The sequence below is a fragment of the Sciurus vulgaris genome (genome assembly GCF_902686455.1).
Source record: "Sciurus vulgaris genome assembly, chromosome: 10".
Lineage (NCBI taxonomy): Eukaryota > Metazoa > Chordata > Mammalia > Rodentia > Sciuridae > Sciurus > Sciurus vulgaris.
In genome coordinates this window covers 138133392-138149318 of record NC_136470.1, presented here as the reverse complement: position 1 = coordinate 138149318, position 15927 = coordinate 138133392, and the positions used below count along the sequence as shown (strand labels likewise).

The 15927-nt window shown below is 45.7% G+C and overlaps 1 long non-coding RNA gene across 1 annotated transcript in view; it reads right to left on the bottom strand.

The window, feature by feature from the left end:
• Positions 1-5336: 5336 nt before the first annotated feature.
• LOC306637828 overlaps positions 5337-15927 on the bottom strand; it is a 41446-nt gene continuing 30855 nt past the window's right edge. The window contains exons 3-5 of the long non-coding RNA XR_013757286.1: positions 7454-7674; positions 6454-6755; positions 5337-5753 (exon numbers count right to left, since the gene is read on the bottom strand). This is a non-coding gene — a long non-coding RNA (uncharacterized lncRNA). The remainder of the gene's footprint in view (positions 5754-6453; positions 6756-7453; positions 7675-15927) is intronic.

Here is a 15927-nt window from a genome sequence, read left to right as displayed (position 1 = left end):
TCACAATGTTTTACAACAGGCTGTAGATTCTGGTCAATAGTTTCTGGTAATCCTACTGTTTGAGCACTATCTGGCTATCAGGCTCCATTTACTCTTTTACTCTCTGTTTGGGAACAGAGAACAGCTTTAAGGGCTTTGTTCCCATTACTGGGAGGGAAACCTTAGGGAGTTGAGATAAAACAGACAGCTTAAAAAAATGTCCATTCTTTCATTTCCCCATTTTCTTTTCTGGTAAGTTCTAATCATGGAACTTCTGTCTCTATATACTCTTCTCCAAAGCTATTTCCTTGGCGGAGGGACTGGTATTGTTGCCTAAGCATTAGTACCTGTACAGCACTTACTCTTTCCCTGATGAAGGTGACTAGGTGATTTCAGGCAGGCAAGAGCCCAGGGGGTGGGCCACCAATTAGCAGCCCCTTGTTTGCAGTCCTTGGTAAACAGTCCTTGATAAAGGCAGGTAAATTTGGTAATCAATGGGCTCCGGAGATCTTTGACATTCCATTCTTCCAGGGGCAGTCTCCAACTTCCAGAGGCAGATGATTTTATGGCCATTTCCTCAATTTGACCTGATCCCCTATTTCTACACTAACTACCTGTTCCCAATTCTGGCTTCATTCCCCCCTCTAATCTCAGGAACTCCATGCTGCTGGGGAAGGAGGTCGATGACCGCTCTAGCTTCTTCGAGCTGGAAATGGGTGGCGTGGGGCAAGCAGCTTGGAGTTCCTTTTCTAAAAATCGGGTCAATCAAGGGGTCCCAGGAAGAAGCCTGGTTGGGGAAGAGCAGGTTGTAAAGTCATCTGGGGGCGGCTGCTTCTATGATAGAAGAACAAAAAGACATGAGTCCTGAAATGAGATTAGCACAAAGTAAATGTTGCAGCATCTGAAACATGCCACTGAGTATCATGAAAATGGCAGAAGTTAATCTCTCACCAGGAGGTGGAAGAACTGAGAAATTGTTCCCATAACTAGGCCTAGCAAAGGCTGGAGAGAACAAGGCCTTTATTTGGGGACTTTAACATTGTCATAGATGTCCCCAGAAAATATAGTTAAGCTACTTAATGTCATCTGATTTTGTAAAATATCCCTTTATTGGTATAACCTGTGTTTACTAGAGATCTCTATACTTCTGTTACTTAGGAATAGATAATCATACTAGCAAACATAGATTAAGTCTACCTGTGTAGCTTAGGAAGGTCTTAAACTGACTAAAAACTTCTGACTCTGGCAGTTTCTCTTGATAGTTATCAGGCACATTTGCTGAAGAATCTTTCTTTCATTTGTAGCTTCCAGCCTTTATTCTAGTGGGCTAATATAAGTGTACATCTTAAGTTACATTTAATTATTATTTCCTTTAAATGCCCAAGAATGGCTATATTTTGGTTTTAACTGTTTTGCTGGGTATCTAAGATCAAGCTGGTCAAATTGACCTGGTTCCTGTCTTGTTAAAGAGTCAGCTGAGTTCCCACAGGGGTCACTCGTACAGAACTTAAGAGCGGCTCCTTAGCTCCACCAGTGACTTTGATTAGGCAGGGTCTCTTGATGAGGTGACTTCCTTTAGAAGCATCAAGGGATGTTTCCCCTTTTCCATGACCCTCCTCTGCAGCAGATGCACTGGATAATTTTTCATCCTCTAGTCTCAACAATCTCCTTGATCAGGAGGTTGTGTGACCCAGAGTTGCAACACTCCTTAGAGAAGTTCTCTTATTCCCTGGGTTCAGGCTAACGTTGAGGGCAAGACCCAAATATGGACGTTTCTTGACCTCTGTATTTAACTCCAATTTCTAAGTTTGATCTTAATTATCCAGCAAGCCAGTCTCACCAGTCATAAATTAAGAGTAATGGGCTTTAACTTTAATGTCCATAACTTTACAGTTATTTACCCTTTTATCTAACTGGAGTCTGCATTAGTACTGGAAGTTACCACTATCTATTCTATAGGTGATGGCTTATTATCACAAGTTACCTAGGTTGTTTGTTCTTGGAGCAGCTACTTCTGCAAAACATTAACAGGTAACAGTTTTACAAAATGAAATTAGCAAGAGTAAAAATATATTCAGCTTGTATAATAGCTATCTTGAATTTTGATTGAGAACTACATTCTATCCCCTATTTGAGATCACAGTACTTTTACAACAAGAACCAATCTTTTGACTATAACTTTAAATAAGCTGAAGTCTGGCTTATTTTGGAGTCACTCTAACATGCAGTGAGATGGAAGGCAGAGCCTTATCTCAGGTAAGGCAGGGCTCTTTACAGATCTTAAGTGTTCTAATTCTGATGTTGATCTTTGCTTCTTTTCCTTAAATACCATTAAGTAGTTTACATATACTGTTTCCTGAGTCTATATAAACTTTATAATTAACACAATTTAACATAGTATCTAAAACATGAATCAAAGAAAGGCTGAGAGAGCTTTTAACTTTCCTTTTGTGTGATTAAGTGGCAAAATGTTTTCATGTTTCCTTCATGTTTCACAATATTAACCTTTAAACAAATCAGACTCTAATGTTTAGAAATACATTTACATTTGAAATTCTTTATCCCAGTGTAAAAAGTAACATATTTTACACATACCCTATTGATAGCAGGTCCTATAATAGAACATTAAATGATAGAAATAAATCCCCAATAAAATTTACTCTTTATAAGTTTAAGATTACCATTACAGACAAGTTTAATCTGGAGGATAGCAGAGCTTAATAAATTCCTTGCTTTAAAAACTTGTGGTCCTGAAAAATATGAACACATTTAATATACAACTAGTGACCATTTCACAAATACCTTGACACTTTTATCTTACCAAATTGAGTTTTTAAAGAGAAATGTATACTCTGTAACAAAGTACAATACTCTATAATAGTTGTTTAACCATAATTGTATACACCCCAATTTTTAAGACTAATTGTTCTAAAGAATAAAACTTAATAGACACAAAGAGTAAATTAGTGTTTCAAATCCTTGTCATTTTACCATGTCATTCTACCATATAGATTAAACTTTGGTTTATATCAGAACATTAGTATTTCACCTTAGGAAAAACCTTCAATAGTTTTAGCTGTCTCACATACATATAACCAACTTAGTTACACACAAACTTATTGAAACTTGCCCTTTATTTACACCGACTTTCTTAGCACTTACTTAGACCCTCATGTATTTCATCAAACAAGCACTTTCTTACCCAGAAACATTTCCTTTTTCCTTTTACTAAATATATTTCCATACTCAGAACCTTTTATTTTCTCTTTCCTACTCGTTGACCCCTTTTTGTTCACATTCTGAAACAACTCTTATGAAATTTCTGAATTTAGATAAATTACTCTATTTTAATAAGATTAAATATTCTGTTATTTATAGTACTCTAATTGAAACACAGTTGAAACTTTTGGGACCCTTTGTATATAGAATTGCACTTGTTAGGACATAACTCTTAGTAACCTTGTTTTTAGTTTAGTGATGACACAAAGCAAGTTTAAACCCTTTTATTTACCAACCTATGAAAACACCAATAATGTTTAAGTATGATACCCCATGGAATTTAAGGAGCTAAAAGTACTCGATGTTATTTAACAATTAGCATTTTAACTTTGTAAATTAATCAGATGTCTCTACAAACACATTAGAGTAATCCCATACATGTTAACTCTAATTCACTTATTCTGTAAAAAACCAAGATATCAGACAAGTGTCCTGAACAGTATTTGCTGTCTCTTCCCTGTTGAAGAAAAGTCCTAGAAACAATTGATATTAGACATTTTATTAACATCAATATTTTATTAGCTTGACCACCTAGAGACTTGCAAGTTATTTTCAAAGACATTTTACTCTTATTAGTTTACCCAATTTGAACCTTTTTAAATCACGTGAATTAAAAGTATCTGGATCCATTTTTAAATCTTAATTTTAGTAGCGCTCAGTTTTGATACAGACAAAACATGACATCAGACAGCACAACATACAAATAACACAAAATCAAGCCCTTGTAACTTTATAGGTGAATCTCCATTGCAGTGTAACAGATGTTCAAAAACTCTAGTTGAATAAAAAATAGAACTGATCAAAAAATCATGAGCTCAAAAAAACATATAATTAAAAATATAGCATTTACTTTGCTGGAGTTTTAAAGACTCTTTTTACCTTTTCTTTCCCTGGGTTTGAGACCGGTCTCCTACTGAGCCTTTAGGCTTCTTTTATTTATATTTCAATATAAGCCTTGACTGAGATCTGGAAGGATCTAACAGGTTTTAACAGAAACTCTGTGTCTAAGGCATTTTAGCCACCTCATCAGGACAGGTTGGATGTTAAAATTATGAGACCTTATTTTTCATTACTTTTGAGACTGAAGCTACTTTGCTAAGTTACCCTTCAGGGCTGTCGGGAGGGGGAGTCCAGAGAAGGAACCTTTGGGGTCCACCCGAGAGTAGCCCGGTCCGAGAACCCCCCAGTTGTTCCAACCCTTCCTCCACCTTGTCCGCCACAAACACACAACAGAACCAGATACAGACGGGCACCAATCTCTGATCCACCAATTGAACCCCATCAGCGCCCTTACCGACGGAGACTACCAGGCGTCCCTGGCTCTCCTTCCACCCTTAGGGCGTCCCCCAGGGCTGCAACCTGTGGCCCCCCAGGCACGTCTGCCGGCCACTGTTCGGCCACTCTCACGAGTCACCGAACGGCTGCCACCGAAACCGAAAGCGCGCTCACAGAACCAGACCAACTAGCAAAACACAAGACAAAGACAGACAACTTCGGGGTACCCCTTCTTACCTCCAAGGTCGACTCCGCGGATGAGGGGGGCCATCTTATCCCGGACGAGCCCCCAAATGTAAGGCCCCCAAAAAGGAAACCCCAACTCTGTCCCATGGATGGACGGCAACCCCAATCAACCGCAGGAGGCGTCACTTGATGCAAACCGCAAGAGGTGTTTATTCCAGCGCGCTGGGACCCAACTCCAGGAGTCGAGTCCCTAGCAGAAAATCTTGTAGGTTTATAAAGGCAGAAACCACACATCGGGAGGGGTCGCACATGAAAGGGGGAAAGGGGGAACAAAGCTGCCAGGAAATTTCAAAGGGGGTCTGGGTTTGCTGACAACATGTTTCACAATGTTTTACAACAGGCTGTAGATTCTGGTCAATAGTTTCTGGTAATCCTACTGTTTGAGCACTATCTGGCTATCAGGCTCCATTTACTCTTTTACTCTCTGTTTGGGAACAGAGAACAGCTTTAAGGGCTTTGTTCCCATTACTGGGAGGGAAACCTTAGGGAGTTGAGATAAAACAGACAGCTTAAAAAAATGTCCATTCTTTCAGCTCCTCCTTATAACAGAACCTGATTTTCCTCTTGGCATAATATGCTCGGCTTTCCCAGCTTCCCTTGCACCTGGCCTGGCCACGTGACTACATCCTGACCACCTGACCAATCAGATTTAAGCAGGGGAAAAAAAAAAAAAAAAAAACAGATGGAATCGCAGAGCTGTCAGGCAATCTTCTATGCCCTTCTCTCATCCTCCAGCTGCTCAGAAAGGGGAGCTCCAGCAGCCCCCAGGTGTCACTGCCAGGAATGGCCATGGAAGAAGGGGCAACTAGTTCCCAGATGACGAGCACCTGCTGCTCCTGGACTGGCCACCTGCAGGTTTCTTTTGAAGAAAGGGGAAAAGAGCTTCTCTCTTACCCACATGGCTGTTTGGGGGGGGGGGGGGGTTCTGTTCTTCACAGCTGGGCTTACTCCTGAAACACATCTTGTTATTTGAGCTGGAAAACCAAGAATTTTTCACATGTATTAAATACATATTCTTAGTTGTTGCCACATTAAGTATTCAAATTTTTCTCTTATAGTTTATTTCATATAAACTCATGCTCAATAATAAGATGAAATTGCTTATTTAAAGAGTACCCAGCAGGGGCTGGGGATACAGCTCAGTTGGTAGAGTGCTTGCCTTGCAAGCACAAGGCCCTGGGTTCAATCCCCAGCACTGCAAAAAAAAAAAAAAAAAAAAAAGAGTACCCAACGGTGGTGCACACACCTGTAAGTCCAACAACCCAGGAGGCTGAGTCAGGAGGATTGCAAGTTTGAGGACAGCCTCAGCAACTTAGCGAGACCCTAAGCAATTAGTGAGACCCTGTCTCAAAATAGGAAAAAGGGCTGGGGATGTGGCTCGGTGGTTAAGCACCCCTGGGTTCAATCCCTGGCACCAGATACATTAATAAATAGTTCCCAAAATGTGCCAAGATCGCATCAAAAAGAAAAGAACATGGACCAATGGCACCTGCATGGTGCAGGAGCTGTGTCAGGCGCGGACCTTCCTGGGACTTGAATCCTGGGGCTGGCCTTTGGCTCAGCTCCTGCCCCTGCCTGGCCCTGCCCGGCTGCCTTTCCTCATGTATTGTTCCCATAGAAGCACGGCAGCACTGTGGCGGCGGAGTTGGTGCTTTCCCTCCGTTTAGTACTTACAACGTCTGTGAGTGTGAGGTGACTGCATTCCGGGAAGCCTCAGGTATCCTGGCACTTGCTCGGAGAGCAATTGAAAAAGGCCTGCTCTAGAGTCTCAGGGCCCGGGCGAGCCAACCCGTGGGAGGCCAGAGCAAAGCCTAACTTGCAGACTGTCCCTTCCAGTCCCGGACGCGGGGACACTGCTCCTCTCTGCCCCACTCCCACCACGTCCTCTGGTTCCAGGCCACTGCCTCCGCTGCGACCTGCCGCCTGCCTCTGAATTCTGCGGTGGAAGTGTGTGTCGCTGCAAGTTCCTCCAGATCCTCGGAGAGGAACATTCGTTAAGGGCCTCGACACCCTGCCTTCCTTCCCTGGCCTTCCAGGTCGCAGAGTCCCAGGGCAAGTGTGCAGCGCAGACCAGTCCCACCCACCCACCCCACGGTCTCCAGAGAACCTCTCCTGCTGGGAGAAGGAAGCAGGAGCAGCCGCGGTCCCCACCCTGACAGGCACCAAAGGAGGAGGGAGAAGATGGCTCCTGCCCTGCGACCCAGGGCTCCACCTGCGTATGCGCATTTCCTGCCCTTTGTCTCCCCAGCCCAGCTGCCTCAGCGCCCGGCCTCCCTTCCTTGAACAGGCTGCTAATTTGATTCAGGGATTTTCAGAGGTGGAATTTTTTAAAACAATTAAGTTTCTTCCTTTAAAGCTGGTTTTGAATAAAACCTGTCTTCCTACTGCTTAACTCTGAATGTTTCTGAAGCATTGAGTACTGCACTAGCCTCTTTCCTCCCAAGGCGGCCTCTTGTGATGGCCAATAACAATCTCAAGTGCCTGGTTTCCCCACTGCCTGCTTTGGCCATGCCAGAAACTACAGGGCATAACTGTTACTTGCTGTCAGCAAAATGCAAAGATCGCAGGCTCTGAAACCAGATGTACCTGGGTTTAATTTTGCTTGGTTATTTCCTAGCTACTTTGGGCAATAGATTTTAAGTTGGTTCTTTCACCTATAAAATGGGAACAATACCTGATGGGGTTGTCCAAGAGAACGTAGCACAGAGCTTTCGACGTGTAGGAAACTGCATAAACAGTGGCAATGATGGCTTTTTAAAATCAACTTTAATCTTGGCCCTTGGTGGCACAGGTCTGTAATTCCAGGGGCTCAGGAGGCTGAGGCAGGAGGATGTGAGTTCAGAGCCAGCCTCAGAAACTTAGCGAGGCCCTGAGCAACTCAGTGAGACCTTGTCTCTAAATAAAATATAAAAAGGGCAGGGGAGAGGGCTCAGTGAATAAGCACCCCTGGGTTCAATCCCTGGACCCAAAATAAGTGATTTATGCTTAATCTTAACATTAACAAGACGCTAGTGTATGTATGGCCTAAAAGTTCTAATTACTTTAAATAGGATATTGCCAGAGCCTGGCAGGGAGGCCCACACCTGCTGTAATCCCAGCAACTTGGGAGGCTGAGGCAGGAGGATAGTCTCAGCAATTTAGCGAGACTCTTCTTGAAAAAAAATAAAATAAAAAGGGCTGGGGATGTGGCTTGGTGGTTAAGCACCTGGGTTCAATTCCTGGTACAAAAAAAAAAAAAAAAAGAGAGAGAGATATTGTTGAGCATGGTGGCACACATCTGTAATCCCAGCAGCTCAGGAGCCTGAGGCAGGAGGATCACAAATTCAAGGCCAGCCTCAGCAATTTAACAAGTCCCTAAGCAGCTTAGCAAGACCCGGTCTCAAAGTTCAAAAAATAAAAAAGGGCTGGGGATGTGGTTCAGTGGTCAAGTGCCATTGGCTTAAATCCCTGTCACCAAAACAAACAACAACAACAACAAAAAAGAAAAAACCAGAAGCCCTGCATGTCTGCGGTTTTGGGATCCGCTGCCACAGAAGTGTGTTTCTGACGGAGGAACCACCTGGAGCAGAGGCTCTGAGGCCCACGTCCCTGACCTGCTCCAGGAGCAGCAGGGCCACTGGCGGGAGCCGAAGAGCAGGAGAGGGTCTCGCAAGGCCTTGGAGGCCACTCCGCTGACTCAGTTTCGGTGGAGAGTCCTCGAGGTTTGGGGCAGTGTGATGTCCTCTGACCTACATCTCAAAGCCTGGCTTCGCCTGGCGTGGGAAGATCAGGCTAAGAAAGCAGGGGCAGAGCGAGTGAGTGAGCAGTGACAGGGTGGTAGGCCATGGCAGATTTCCGGGAGGGACTGGTGGCTTGGCCTCTGGCAAGGACAGTAGGGCAAGTGCCTAGATTCTGGGTGTATTTTGAGGCCAAGTCAATAGGATTTCCTGGGGCGTGGGCTGCGGCTGGAAGAAGAGAGGGAAGTTTTCTAAGTGGTGAGCCCAGGGAAGGGAGGGGCCAGGTCTGTAGGCAGGAGGCAAGGCGGCTTTTCAACCAGGGTCAGGGAACCCTGGCCTTCCGGGTGAGCAGAGCCGTTCTTTCAGGTAACGGTGTATTGGGATTTAATTCATCCAGTGTTTACTGGTAATTTAATTGCACAGATTGCGTCAAAGGCTTCAGTCGAGGCTGTCAGGGCCTGATCCTCTCTGTAGACTCCCCAGGGAACACGGGGCAGCAGGAGGCCTTCCTCTGGCCCCACAGTGTGAAGTCTCCTTCAGGAAGTTCATCCCACCTGTGCCAGTCAGGGGAGGGCCAGCAGAAGCCAGAGGCAGCAGCTCTGCCCTGTGCAAAATCATGACAGCTGAGAATGTGACCTGCTCCGTCAGGGCCACAGGAGGACTGGAGGCCACCCAATATCAGCAACAGAGCCTTCATCCTTTAGTAGATGAGGTGGCCTAGGCCAGGTTCCGAGGCTTGCCATAGGCCTGCTCTTCGTGAGTAGCGACTGCAGGCCCCAAATCTAGTCTCAGATTCCGTCAGTATTCTTTCAATTATATGAAGCTGCCTGGGAAACTACTTTTTGTTTTTTTGCTTCTTTTTTCGGGGGGAGGGGACATGTTTGATCTAGACAGCATGAGTGAACTGTAATTCACATGCTGTAGAATTTGACCTCTGGAAACGCACAATTCAATAGTTTTTAGTATGGAGCTGTGTGACCACCACCACCATCTAATTTGGGAATATGTTTTCACCCTTAAAAAAAAATCCTGTGCCTTGGGCTGGGATACAGCTCGGTTGCAAGGCAAGCACAAGGCCCTGGGTTCAACCCCCAGTATTACCCCCCCCCCCCCAAACAATCCTGTGCCTTTTAGCACATTCCAATTCCTGCTGCCTACCCCAGCCCCCATCTACTCTGTGTCTTTGGTCTTTTCTGGACCTTTCAAATATGTGGAACTATGGGCTCTGTAGACTTTTGGGGGCCTCCTTCACTTAGCAGATGTTTTCAGGACCCACTCCTGTGCTGCCATTTCACTGCCAAACATTCCAGCACCGTCCGGAAGGCTTCGCTTTCTCGTTCAGCACGTGGACACTTAGCCAGTGTCTGCCGTTGGGCTGCTGAGTGGTGATGCCATGAACACCCAGACAGGTCTGTGTGACCTGTCCTCCCTGCCCTGGTGTCTGTGAGGAGAACTGCTGGTCCTGTGCCCTGCCTGGCATTCTGCGGAACAGCCCACCTGCTTTCCAGAGGGGTCACATCATTTTAAGTCCCTGCCAGCAATGCATGCAGGTCCCAGTTCCCCACATCCTCACTCACATTTTTTGCCGCCTTGCCTCCCGGTAGCCATCCTGGCAAGCGTGCAGCACCGACCTCTGCGGTTAGCGCAGGCCACTGTGAGCCCAGGCAGAGATGGGGAGGGAATTCAAGCCAGAGCCTAAATTCTACCCTATTTTCTCCCAAGCTAACACTTTTGGGGCCTTCATGATATGGAAGTAGATTAGCTTTTCCAAAAGTGTTCTAAGCAATCGTTACTTTTCAGATCTGAAGTTTCAGGGTTGTACGTGCCCTCCAGCTCCCAGAGATGTCCTATATAGTTGAAGTTAGGAATCAGAGTCACCTGCTTCAGCAAGTCCCATTAGCTTTGTACGTGTTGTTGATATATGCCAACATCTGACAGCCACGAAGCCTGTTAGAGTTAAATTCAGCTGTCATGCGAAGAAACAGCACCATAAACAAGAGTTATTTTTCTGTCAGAATAATCAGCTCAGAATAACCAACCAGTCTAGGGTGGGCATCAGGCTTGGTGCTGGGAACCAGACTCCTTCTCCTTTGTTGCATTTGTGTGGCTTACATTTCCCAAAGTCACTTCACTGTCCATTTGCCTGTTGGAGCTTCATCTATTGTGTGCATTCCAGCCAGCAAAGAGGTGAAGGGGAGGAATACACACTGTCCCTTTAAGAGTCATCCAGGAGCCTGGCACTGTGGCACACACCTGTAATTCCCGCACCTAGGGAGGCTGAGGCCAGAGGAGTGCAAGTTTGAGGCCAGCCTCAGCAGCGTAGTGAGATCCTGTCTCAAAACAAACAAAAAAAAAAAAATTAAAAAGGGCTGGAGGTGTAGCTCACTGGTAAAGTGCCCCTGGGTTCAATCCTCAGTACAAAAAAAAAAAAAAAAAAAAGTTCAGGAACATGTATGTACCACTTTCACACTAATCCCAAGGGCCAAAAGTGATACATGGCCATACCCTGCAAGAGAGTCTGGGAAAAGTAGTCTTCACTCTTCTTCTCTTTGGGGTCAGCTAAGTAATAAAGGCTGTCTTAGGATAGAGAAAATAGTGGGGCGAAGATTCAGGGACATTCCCCTCAATCACACACAGCGGGAGGGAAATTCACCTGAGCCCCACATTTGCGTTTGAATGTGAGACCTAAGAGAAATTCTATAGCGATCAGATCTCTAAAGGAAAGTGACTCAGGCAGCAGTTATCAAACTTTGCCTCACCTCAGCATCACCTGGGGATCTTTAAAAACTCCTGTGCCTGGCTTCCATGCCCAGTCATCCTGATTTAATTCGTAGAAAAGGCTACTTAAAAGCCCCTGTAGGGATTCTGATGTGCAGCAAAGACTGCAGGGGTAATGTTCCTGAACCTCTTCCTTAATTCCACGATGGAATCTTCAACCCACATCTGCTGAATGTAGGTAAAATGGACAGAATGAGGGTTTCTCCACTGATGACACCCTAATTTTTCCTCTGTGATTGAAACCCCAGCAGTTGGGGTAGTTCTTATGTTCCTGTAAGGAGACTAGATGTGATCAGGGCAAATATGATACCAGCCAGGCAAAAGACAATAAAGACAATTCGGAGGGCCTGTCCTACTTACAACAGCCTGTGGAATTTTCACGCACAAAGGAAAGCACAGTTTAATTGTAGCCACATTTAAACACACATGTTATTCCTATGTGGCATGAAAACAACTTTCTGGTTTCTTGTGTGTGTGTGTGTGTGTGTGTGTGTGTGTGTGTGTGTGTGTGTAGCAGGGCTCAGACATGGGTGACTCATCCCTAAGTACTGCATTTACATTTCAAACCGGGAAGCTATTCAAATCAAGTGCGATGGCCCTCTCTCTTTGGCAGTATACATGTCAGCCAGTTGCTCAAAATAGCCCTTTAGAGATCCAAGCATTGAGTGGTGGCATCTCGACCCATTAGGAGCTGTCAGATATTCTATCCGTTCCAGCGGAGAGACCGGCAAAGGTTCTATTTTCTTTGAATTGTTAATGCAGAGGTCTGTTTTTTAAGTTGAGGTGTGAAATGAGGAGGAGTAAAATAGGAAACAGGTCATTTCATCCACCTCTTCACCTTCAGAAAGAACGACATTAAAACATTCTATACAGATGAGATTCTACACTATTTTTATAGCTCTTAAATGACAGGATTGCACAACCATGTCCTCCTGCACATTTCTTTGCAACAATTTACAGCTAGGAAATTTCTCTTTGCATCTGACTCAAGGGCTCTGACCCGGTTGATCCCATTTCCCCCTTGATGTCCTTCAGTTCAGAGGGACAACAGTATTCTTTGTGAAAATTTCTCACATACTTAGATATGATTAAACAGATCTCCAGGTCTCTCTTTTCATTCACAACACACCCTTTCACGCCTTCCGCTTAGATTGTTTTCAAATGCAGCCATCTCCAGGGCAATCTTCTCTTAACTGGAGTTCACAAGCTTGTCTGCACTGGAATCACCTGGGAGCTTGACATCCTGATGCCTGTGCCCCACCCCCAAGGATTGGGATGCAATTTTCTGGAATGTGTCCTGAATTTTGGAATTCTTAAGATTCCCAGTTGTTTCAAAGTGCAGAGCAACAATTATGTACAACTATAATGCAAATAAAAATATGTAAAAAAAATAAAAAATACAAATGCAGAGCAGTTTGGGAATCGATCTGAAGCTGCTGCAGACCTGTTGCCCTTCCTTCTTCCTCCTTAACCAATAGAACCTTGAACACAGCCCAGGTAAAGGGTCGTGATTCACTTAACACAGTGTTTCCTGTTTCTGTGCCATTAAGATCACCTGGAGAGGTCTTTAAATAAGGATGCTGGACCCTATCAACAAGTCACATCAGAACATCTAGGGGTATGACCCAGGGAATTTGAACTTTCAGGATGTTCTCAGGTGTTTTTAAGGTACCACCAGGGTGAAGAACTATTAGTGGAAGTCTGTGTTCTCGAATATTTTCCTAAAACCAGCCGCAGCAACGGGGAAACTGTAAGTAGTATGAATCCTCAGGTCCTGACCCAGACCTACCAATCAGCCTCCCCGGGTGAAGCTCAGCCACCTGTGCTTCAGCACGCCCTACAGAGTGAGAAGCACGGCCCAGGCCGTCATGGTGAGCCTGTTCCACGATAAGAGGGACCCTGGGGCCTAGCTCTCGCCAGTGTGACCCAGCAGAGTCTGCAGGGAACAGGTGGTTTCTGGGAAGGACTTTTTCTTCTTCTTTTTTTTTTTTTTTTCTGGGGGGGCTGCCGGGGATTGAACCCACTCAACCACTGAGCTCCATCTCTGGCCCTGTTTTATCTTTATTTTTTAATTTTGAGACAGGGTCTCCCTAAGTTGTTTATAGCCTCGCTAATTTGCTGAGGCTGGTCTCAAACTTGCAATCCTTCTGCCTCAGCATTCTGAGTTGCTGGGCTTATGGGTGTGGTTTCCTCCTTGAAGTCTTCAAAGCAGGTGATCCCTGGAACCACAGTTGCCATTTGGGGACTGAGATGTGAAAATGCTTGGTGGAAGTCTGAGAGAACCACAGAGATGCTGACTGATACCAGCAGGAGGCAGGGATACTGACCAGGCACCCCCAGCTATAAGAAAAATAAAATCCAATTTGCTTAAGCTATTGTTAGGACTTTATGCAGCTTAGAGCTAACAACCCTGATACAGAATCAACTTTACAAAATTCAATTTACATGGAGAGAACTCAGAATAGAACCCAATGCTTTTACTTACAGCCAAGCATGCTAAACTTCAGGAGAAGTTCCCTTCTAATTTTAAATGGTACATCAGCAGATCTCAAACCTGGCTGACAGCAGGATTACCTGAAGGAGCTTATTTAAATGTACACCCCAAGTGTACTAAATTGGAATCTCCCAGAGTTGAACTATCAGGCCTTCAACCTCACAAGGTGATTATTATGCCCCACTGGGACGGAGTCTAAGGTGCAAAATTTATAGAAGCATTCGCATTGGGGGTGACAGGTGAGGGTAGGGTTGACAGTTTCATGACCCTGAGTGTGAGCACTTCCTGAAATTTTGTGTCCTAAGTACTTCATTCAGCTTTACCCGAGTGGCTACCTGATATAGATCAGGTTGATTTAGCAGGTGGCACTTGTCATTTGTCAAACATCGCGGAAACCCCAGTCAAACTATCTCTTACAGAAAGTGATCAGCTGAGTCATTTGGTTTTCCCGTGGCGGTTCCAGGGTCATAAGGACACAGCCTACCCTATAAATGGTGTGGCCTGCAGTGTGATTTCAACTAGAGGCATGCATTCAGGTGTCTGTGACATCAGTTCCCTCCTGAGTTGAGAAATAACTGCAGCACTGCTCATCTCGGCCCCTGTTCACCAACGTGAGAAGAGGAATGTGATCTATGAGAAAAAATCCAATGAGGTGAGTCAGCGGGGTGTCAGGCACCAGTGCGCAGGTGGCAGAATCTGGGCCCAGAGTCCTCCTGTAGCTACTAAGGAGCCAAGTCTTAGCTGTGTGGATCAAAAATGGAGACCAGCGGGTGTTTGCAGAACGATGTATCGCGCTTGGCTATTCCTGTTTCCCAAAACTGTTTCAGGACGTGAATATGCTGCAGTCTCCCAGAAACAGAAGGGAGGGTAACTTAACCCAGAGTTGTGGTTCCCAAGTCCAGCCTGGGTGGTGTGTCCGCAGAAAAGAGGCTGAAGAATCCCAGTGACTGACACTGTGGAACCTCCCAAGAACACCTCTCTGAAGTGGGCAGGAGGCAGGGATACTGGCCAGGCCACTACGGAGGTCTGCAGGTGGCTTTGATTGAGGCAGTGACAAGGGTCAGGACAAAAGCTGCAGAGGAACCTGTGTGGCTCCAGGTCTACGGCTCTAGATTTGATTTCGCGGGCGTGGTGCTGATGGGAACAAGGGTGGAAGGAAGGCGAGGGAGCCTCAGTGACGAAGGCCTCTCATCCCTGGCCCTCCATCTCCACCTTCTCGCAACATGACCCGTGAGCGCCTTGCATCAGGCGAGTATTTAAAAAAATAATAAGCTCATTCCTGGGTGGTGCCTGCCAGAGACTGGCTGCTCCTCAGTCCGACTGAGCCTCAGGGTAGGGTGGCAGGAATGGATGGCCCGTGTCCTGCTGTGGGGAAGGGCTAGGCTGCTGTCCTGTATGGAAGATGGGGACTGAGTGACTGCTCTCTGCGGGCTGCTTCCCTACTTCCTTTTCCGACAGTCTTTTCTGGCACGGTGGCACTGAGTGGCAACTGGCAAACTCAGACTGGATGAAGTCAGCACCCGAGTGTGTCAGGGGGTCTGGAAGAACCCCAGTGTTCTTGGCAGCCAATGACTGAGAGCCCACACTGGCATAGGCACTCTGCAGACCCGCTGTGCTGGGCAGGAGCCACACTCCCTGAAACCCAAGGGCAGCGCTGGAAGAGGCACGCTGGGCGGGAAGAGACAGGATGTCTGGAGTTTGTGTTAAACTGCAGCCGAGAAAAATAAGAAAAGGGGACAGATACGCCGAATGTAGCAAAATCCTACCTGTCGATGAATCTGGATGTTGGACGAATAGGGGTTTTCTATTAGGGTTTTGGACGTTTTCATAATTTAAAAATCTGCTTAAAAGTTTCAATCAAGACAGGTGTGGTGGCGCACGCCTGCAATCCCAGTGGTTTGGGAGGCTGAGGCAGGAGGATCGCGAGTTCAAAGCCAGCCTCAGCAAAAGCAAGGTGCTAAGCAACTCCGTGAGACCCTGTACCTAAATAAAATACGAAATAGGGCTGGGGATGCGGCTGAGTCCCCTGAGTTCAATCCCTGATACTCCTCCCTCACAAAAAAAAAGTTTCAATGGGACATCTTAAATCTTACAGACCCTGCAGCACGTCTGTCCTGCCCAGGTCACAGCAAGCAGTGGGAGCAGGTGGGATCTGATGAG